Raw genomic sequence first — 9,220 nt, forward strand, 5'->3', positions numbered from 1 at the left:
TTCAGAGGTCCAGCTGGGAGGCAGCATACCAGCTGCCAGTGCAAATAAAAAAGCACAGAGCTTCCTAAGTCTGTTCTTCAATGAGGTTCTGAACACTCAGTGACCATCAGCTCCAGGCCACCATCACCTGAAAAGAGGAATTCCAGATCTTGGGCTCCACTCTGGGCCATGCCACATCCTTGGAGCACCCTGTTATCACCAGTCAAAGCCCTGACTGGTGCTAATTGTTAACACCCCTGCTGGCTACTAACCATGAGAGTGAAGGTTCAAGTACACCCAGAGGTGCTTTAGAAGAAGAGCTTGATGATCTCTTCTGAAAAATCAATCATTGAAAAACTACAGAGAACAGTTTCACAGTGACATATATGTGGCCATCATGAGTTGGAAATGACTTGTCAGTAAGTGGTTGGTCAACTGTACTGACCTCGATTATCCTGCAGGGACTCAGATATTTTCATTTAGAGTTTGTGGGTTCATGAATGCCAAGTGTTCATACTTTCCCAGTTGTGCCTTACTGACAATAGATGCAAGACAGGATTCACAGATTACCCTTCTACATGTCCCTACATCCACAGGAATACAGTCTGGTAAGATAGCGTTGGTGGCCTAGTGGTAAGAAGCTGTGCAATCCCAAAGGCGCTTGGTTCGAATTTACCAGGTGCTCCATGGGAGCAGAATAGGCAATCTCTTCCTGTGCTATTTTGTGGTTGTTGTTAAGTGCTGCCGAGTGGAGTACAATTCATAGTGACTCTTTGAACAAAAGATTTGAACTCTATTCTGTCCTGTGCCATCCTCATGCTTCCCGATACACAAAAGCCCGTTGCAGCAGTCACCGTGACAATCCACCTGGTGGAGATTCTTCTCCTTCCCTGACCCTCCACCCTTCCTAGCATCATGTCCTTCTCCAAGGACTAGCCCCTCCTAGGAACATGCCCAAAGTATGTGAGGTAAAGCCTCATAGTTCTTGCCTCCAAAGAGCACTCTGGCTGCACTCTGTCCTATGTGTATCTGGGGGTTTATTTTTGCCATCCATGGGATGTTCAGTGCTCTTCTCCAACACCACAGCTCAAAGGCATCAATTCTTCTTCTGTCTTCTTTATTCATTGCCCAGTTCTCAAGATGCGTAGCAAGTGATCAGAAAGACTATGGCTTGAATCAGATACACCTTAGTCCTCAGATTGACATTACTCCTCAATAATTTGGAGAGGTCCTTAGCTGCGGATTTTTCTAGTTCAGTGTGTCTCCTTATTTCCTGACTTCTGGTACCAAGGGTGTTAATTGTGGATCCAAGCGAGATGAAGCTGTTGACACTTTCAGTATTCTCTCCATTCATCATGATGCTGCCTATCTGTCCAGTGGTAAGAATCTTTGCTTTCTTGATATTGAGATGCAATCTATACTGACGGCTGCATTCCTTGATCTTCTGCAACAAGTGCTTCAAGTCCTCCACACTTTTCAGCAAGCAAGGTTGTGTCATCTGCATCATGCAGGTTATTGATGAGTCTCCTTCCAACTCTGATACCACACTCTTCTTCAGAGAGTACAGCTTTTCAAATAATTTGCTCAGCATACAGATTAAATAGATATGGAGATAGAGTACAACTCTGACGCACTCCCTTCCCAATTCCAAACCATGCAGTGCTCCCGTGCTCTGTTCACAGAACAGTGTTCTGGTTGAGGTATAGGTTCCATATGAGAACGAGCAAGTGCTCTGGGACTCTCATTCTTCTCAATGTCAGCCACAACTTGTCATGATTCACGCAGTCAAACACTTTTGCATAGTTAATAAAGCACAAATAGACATTCTTTTGATATCCCTTACTTTCAGCCAGGATCTGTATGACATCAGCAATGATATCCCTGGTGCCACAGCCTCTTCTAAATCATGTTTGAACTTCTGGTGGTTCTCTAACTATACACTGTCCTAGCCATTTTTTAATAATATTCAGCAGTATTTTGTTTGCATGTAATTTTAATGATATTGTTAAATAGTTTCCACATGCAGTTGGATCACCTTTCCTGTGCTATTTACTGCCTCTGAAAACCTGCTGGAGGGTCAGTTATGGGTTGGTTCCAACTTGATGGCAAACAACAACATAGCCTATAGATAAAAATAGATCAGCAGTAGGTAATTTTCTATCCTGGAGGCTTCTTTCCATATCAGAGGAGAAAAACACAGTGTTGCCTGTTCAGGAGCACTAAAACATACAAAGAAGCCTACCCTCCCATCAGAGACTTTTAATCTAGTGAGACACTTGCAAGCAATGCAATGTAACAATGATTGAACTTCTTATACCAAGCTCTATATTAGGTACCTAGAAGAGTAGAATAGAGTTACCTAGAGATTTACATTATAGTTATTTTTGCTTTGTACCATCAAGTTGGGAACTGACCCATAGCTGACTGGCAAGTGGGTTTTCAGAGGAAGTTTATTCACATGGGAAGAGATTGTCTATCTTTCTCCCAGGAAGCAGCTGGTGGATTTGAACCACCTGTCTTTGGGATTGCAGCACAGTGCCTTATTACTAGGCTTTATAATAAATAAGTTACGTGAAATAAGTCAATGGGTAACTACTCAAAGAAAATATTTGAGTCAAATGGACATCTACCTAAGTGTTGGTCCAAAATGAGCAAAGCGGATATGATACTTGGGAAGTATTTTATTGGATAAAAAGTTTAGAAGTCTATGGCTTTTCCTATCAACATGGCTAAATCGCCAATTTTCTTGTGGCTGGGTACATTCCCAAAAGCTCAGTAGACAACATTTCTATAGGAGTCAAATCATGACTATACCTCAGGCCTACAATGCAATGTGCACACTCAGCTCTGCTCTGAAACCCAGTGTCACAGCGAGTGTGGACTAGAATGGACTAGAATCCGAGGGGATGCTTTGATATTTTCAAAGTGAATAAAATGGTTACTGGTAAGACTAATCACACACATAGGATGAAGCTAAATACGTCTTCACTAACCTTTTCGTCCTTTTTCTTTCTAACTCAACTTTGTTGCCACAACTTTACAGTATATTTTCCTAAGCATTTCATAAACTCTTTTGAGAAACAAACAGGTCAAAGACTTGAGGAAACATGTGCCAGTAGTACTTAGCACATTTCTCTCCAGATCTCCACTTTCAACCCAGCCATCTGCTGCTCTGTTAGCCTGAGTATTTATAACTTCTTGCTTTTTCTCATTACGGGCCTCACTTTGAATGCTATGGAATCCACTTTAGCCTGCTCACTTCTTCTGAAGAAATATCAGGATAGAAAGAGTTAACTTCTCATCAGTATACATTTCCCTCAACTTCAGATGCTATTACACGGCTACACTTAATCTTGAGAAAAGTTTGAACTCTCTGCGATGAATAATTTCCCACATATTCAGCCTCTCTGAAATAAAAATCAAACCATTTATTGACATCCCCCTTTTTTAAAGTGACCCTCTCTGATAGACTTAATAATCGTAATTTAGTAGAGCACTGTATATTAAGCCAATGGCATTCAGTTCCGTTTTGTAAAAGCTGGCCTTTCTGCACAATTTGGGTATTATTATTGTTGACTTAGCAAGTCACAGGATAAAGAACAAGGGGTAGGGATGCACAACAAAAATGCAATCAGATCTTTTCATTCTGTAACTGGAAGATTTCCAGCTGGAAGAAGCAATCATCCCCTCCATTTAGAACTGACCAAGGTCCTTTGTAGAAGCACTTCCTGGAACATCACTTTTCTCTTTTTCCCCATTAACATCTTTAACCAGCTGGTAGACTAAAGACTCTTGACAAAGAGTCCAGCTGGCTCAAACCAGCAGGCTAACACAAGCCTGTGGTGGGGATGGAATCAGAAGAGGGTCAATTTGCAGGTGCTTCTCTATCCACTTTGCATCATCTAATGAAAAGGAACTTTTCCCAAGTAGCATTTCAGCCCACATCATGCCCACATTCCTCTGAGACAGACCTGAACTCAATAGCTCCCCAACCACTTGGGAACACATTTGCAAACAGCCCAAGCCTAGGTTAAATTCTTGTGAGTTTTGGAACTTTCCTAGTATTCAGGATTTTAATGTAACACACATCCTCCTGCAGGTGAGAGAGTCAAACTATTTGTTCAATGAAGTACTAAAGGTGTCCACAGCCTGGAGCATGTTTGATGTGATCTGGAATTGATCTGACAGTGCCCCATTACTGTTGTTTTGATTTGGGCCCTGTGGTCCTATTGGCTCGTATTAGACCAGAGGATGACCAATGAAAGGAGTGTAGAGACAAAGATGGTTCTTGGCTGAAACAAAGGCTCACCAGCCGGTGGCCCCATGTCCTAATGCTACTGCTTCTCTCACTGTCTGGACAATTTAGGCAGGAAGGGCAGGGTCTGCCAGCTGGAGGAACAGGGGGAGGGATGGGATATGGAGCCTGGTGGAGGATCTCTGAGTTGACTGTTTGGGAATGTCTTTCTGGTTCCAAGGCACCTGTGAGGGGGATGGCTGAGTGGGAGCTGGAGCTCCAATAGTCTGAGAGCCCTGCAAAGCCTGCACAGGAGGCAGTGAGATCAAGGAAAAGAAAGGTTGGGTGTGGCATGCAGATGACAAGAGCATCAAGCATGTGCCTAGAAGTGGGGCATTTTCATTTTTTGGTGAAAAACAGTTGTATTTAGAATTAGCCAGCTGGACTCAGTTCAGACGACCCCAATTTGTTGGCAACATCCAAAGCATATAGTCAGGAGCAAACCCAGCATAGGCCTTCTTCTCTCCATCAGGCCTAATCAAGGTGTTGACGTTAGCCACATCAGTGTCACAGAGCTTCTTTAGAGCTTGTTTAATTTGGTACTTGTTGGCCTTGACATCCACAATGAACACAAGTGTGTTGTTATCTTTTTCTTCTTAGCTGACTCAGCGTTCAGGGGAAACTTGATGGCATAGTGGTCAAGATGGTTTCTCCTGGGTGTGCTCTGCCGGTCGTTTTTGGGCTGTCTTCAGAGTCTCAGCGTCTTAGGGCGCCGGAAGGTGGGTGACATGTGGATCTTCTTCATTTTTTTAATTTTTATTATAGATGCCCTTCAGGATTGCCTTTTTGGTCTTTAATGTCTTTGCTTTAGCTTCCGTTTTGGGAGGGGTAGAGACTTTCTTCTTTGCTTTTGGCACCATCTTCATAGAAAGGTGAAGGAGGGCTTTTTGAAGGAGACTTTGGGCATACTTTTCACCTTTCACCTATAAGAAAGGAAACCAGCTCACTGAGATAAGGTGACCCGATGATCATAAAGCTGGTGTTAGGGTGTTCAGCGAAGGCTGAAATGTTGGAGAGGCAGGAGATCCCAGAATGGACCATGCCCATGACTACTGAGTCCAGCTAGATCCAGCTTTTCTATAAAACAGTTTACCAACATTCACTATATTAGATACTTTTAAAATGTTCTTTGCTACTTTGGGAATACATACTAAGCATAAATAGTAATATTTTCAAAAATTAGTTATTATTAATAAACTATAAATTTTGCAACAAAAGAAACCCTAGTCATTCTGCTATATTTTGTAAAAAAATTATCTAACTTTGCAACTGGAGGAGAATAGTTCAGTTACTCCAACAGTGGTGATCAGTGCTTACTGCAAGGCACTGGATGACATGATTGGCACCCTTAAGAAAATCAGTGCCCTTGTTTATGTCAGTAACCATATATGCTGAACATCATCAAAAGCTCTATTACTACCAAAGCAATCAGGTGATGGTCCTCTTTGGCTTGTAGCATTGCTCTTGATGTTGTAAAACTGTACAGTTTGAGGAGAATGGTCAGAAGGAGATTGACATCAAGAAATATGCTAGAATGTACAAAAAAACTAGAGTCACAAAATTAAAAAGGACAAGCTTGGTCAGTATTTCTTAAGCTGAAGGAACTGAAGAACAAATTCAAGCCTTGAGCTGCAGAGTGTTATGGACAGAATATTGGGTGACCCTGGAAGCAGCAAAAGAAGATGGAAAGAGTACACAGTCACTGTAACAAAAAGAACTGGCTGACACAGAAAAATTTCATGAACCAACTTATGACCAAGAGGAATGGTAATGAAATAGGAAGTCCACCCTCCTCTAAAGGAATTGGTTCAAAAAACAAAGACCCAAGAGTTAATGGTGTACCAGTTGACATATTTCAACAAACAGGTACAGCCCTGGACATGTTCACCAGCCTTATGCCAAGAAATCTAACAAATGACAACTACCAGGCCGACTGACTGGAAGGGATCCATATCTATTTCCATTAAAAAAATAAAGGTGACCCAAAAGAGTGTGGAAATTATCGAACAATACCACTAATATCATACATAAGCAAGATCTTGCCGAAGATTATCCAAAAACAACTGAAATGGTACATTAACTGAGAACTACTGGAAGTGCAAACTGATTTTAGACTAGTCTGTGACCCTAGGACATCACAGTCAATGTCAGAGAGATATTGGCTGAAAACAGAGAGTATTAGAGGAATGCTTATCTGCATTTCACTGACTCTGCTAGGGAATTTGACTGCTTTGAAAGTGGTGAAATGTGTATTTGTGTTTCATTTGTTTTTTGGGTTTTGTTTTCTGTTTAGTTTTTTTTTTTCTTTATGTACAAGCTTTCCCAAATTTCTTCGCCCATGTGATGGTGATTGTTATTAGGAGTCATCAAGCTAACTCCCTAGGAATGGTTCCTCTTTAAAATATTCCCCAAAGAAAAAAAGAGAAATATGCTAGAGTAGAAAAGATACCTGGGGCATCATTGATGATTCCTGCGTCTTATGTGGAGTCATGATTAACAGATCGTAACCCATCCTGATGAGGACCTGAAACATTTGCTGCAGAAGGTCAAGGATGTTGAAGCCCAACATCAAGAAGACAAAGCTTCTCATCATGGGGCCAAGTGGCATCACCATGATAGATGAAGGAGAGATTGACGGTGTTATTCAGCTTGCTCAGATCCACCTTCAGTACTCCTGGCACCAGCAGTCAGGAAATCAGAAGATGAACTGCATTGGGGAAATCTGCTGTAAAGGACTTCTCCAAAGTGTGAAAGACTAATGATGTCAGTTTAAGGACTAAGGTGCTCCTGATCCAGGCTTAGTCTTTGCAATTACTTGTTATGCATCAGAGATCTGGACATTGACAAATGATGACAGAAGAAAAATCAGTGCATTTTATTTGTGATGTTGGAGAAGAACAGTGATCATACTATGGACTGCTAATAGAACAAACAGGCCTGTATTGGAGAGGGCGAAACCAAATTTCTCCTTTGAGGCAGGGATTTTGAAGCTCTGTCTTATATACCTTCATTGTCTCATCCATGGACTGCAGCAGGGGCTGGACTAGAGGTGCAGAACCCCAGGGAAGCACCAGGCTGGACACAAGGCTCTAGAGCAACCCAAACTGCATAGAGCTCATGACATCTGTAGTCACGTTACTCTGTGTAGCTTCACTCAAACACTGAAGAAAAATGCTTACAGATCCCACTGGTGATTTACATCATTTGAAGTTTAATATTAAAGTGTGAACAAGCATGAAAAGAAAGTATAAACTTCATATGCCTGTGGAACTTAAACAATTACAAAGCCAAAATAAACGTATGCATTAACTACAAAGAAAACTGTAAAATGAACCAGAAAAACCTAGTTACAAATTCCAGCTCTGCCATTTCTAGTCGAGGGCCTTCTGTGAGTTAGTAATGCACTCTCAGCCTTGATGTCTTTCTTGGTTAAATCATATTAATAATAGTCCTTGTATTCTTTTCCCTTTTTAATTATGGTAAACATATATGTAGCAAAACAATGACCATCCCAACATCCTTCACATTTGCATTCCAGTAACATTGTGTAATTTTTAATTGAAGATTAAATGATACAGCAAATGTACAGTGACTTAATGTTTGGCATAGCTATTGTTCATTATTGTTCTGGGGACTCTCAAACCTGTGAAAGCTGGGGCAGAAAGTCTTTCTCAGCAGTTTTTTCTCCCTTCTGACCCGTGAGTTGTAATCACTGAGTTGAGATGCTTGGCGGGATAAAGCCCTCTCTCATAATTCAAAGTATTGTTCTATATTTAATCAAAATGAAATTATGTGTCCTACGGGAAACTCAGGCCATTTCCCTCCTTTGACCCATGCTTTTCTTTTCCTGCCTTGGCAGGGATTCTAATCTATATTTTTAGCTTATTTTCTTTTTGTTCAGAAGTTCTCATAAAGATTGGATATTGTCATTATTTAGTAATGTTGGAGGAGGAAATTGAAGGAATAGAGGAAGTTAGTAGAATAACTTTGCGTAAATTTTCTCTTCCTGGTGGAGCTAAGAACCTGGTTGTCAAAACTGTGAAGAATGGGGAATATTGTTAGCCACCAGTGCCTTGTTGAGGTCGCTGAGCTCACACAAACAGCAGGTCTTCACCTTTATGCCCGAAGCATATGCCTCTGGCCAAGATCACTGCAGAATCCTGCCCCATGCTACTATATTAAGCACATTCCTATGCAAAGCCTTTTCCTCACGTTTATAGAAGATTAACAAGGACTAAAATAATCAACAGAGCTCATGAATCAAGGAGTTTTCCCAGCATTCCTTGCAAATATAAAATACCTGTAAATAGAACAAACAAAAAATGTAAGTATCGCATTGGAAAAGGAGAATACAAGTATGCCAAAAATGAAAGAAAGTGAAGAGGGGTGAGAGGGTGGAGAGACAGGATAAAGCTGGAAAATGGAAACAACACACTGCATTTTTAACTTAAGAGTGTTTTTTTCCTTAATGTGGTTTTCAAACTAATTTCTCCATTTGCTAGCTGTGCCAACATCTGAGTTAAGTCAAGCAGGAATAATTATCTGCATTATCACCATCTCTGGGGTGTTGTTATGTGCCCTTCAGTGGAATCAACTCATAGCTGACCCTACAGCAGATTTCCCATCTTTCTTCCGTGGAGCAGTTGGTGGATTCGAACTGTGTGCTTTTGCGTTGGCAGCACAGCTACTTACCACTAAGCCATCAGAGCTCCCCCGAGTGTAGAGAGATTAAATAACTTGGACAAAATTACATTTTCTTTTTAAATTTCAGAAATGGTGACTTGAAGCCAAGTGTCTCAAATTCTAATCTGCTCCTTTTCCCACCAGCACAAGGAGCTAACTTGGCAGGAAAAAAAGAAAGCAAGAATTTCAGAATGAAATTTCATAAACCTATACTGGTTTTCTGTCAGCTGTCGTGTGAGGCACCCAACTTAAGCCAGTCAGAGC

The sequence above is a fragment of the Elephantulus edwardii genome, unplaced genomic scaffold (genome assembly GCF_000299155.1).
Source record: "Elephantulus edwardii isolate Elephantulus edwardi_28Jun2011 unplaced genomic scaffold, EleEdw1.0 scaffold00105, whole genome shotgun sequence".
Lineage (NCBI taxonomy): Eukaryota > Metazoa > Chordata > Mammalia > Macroscelidea > Macroscelididae > Elephantulus > Elephantulus edwardii.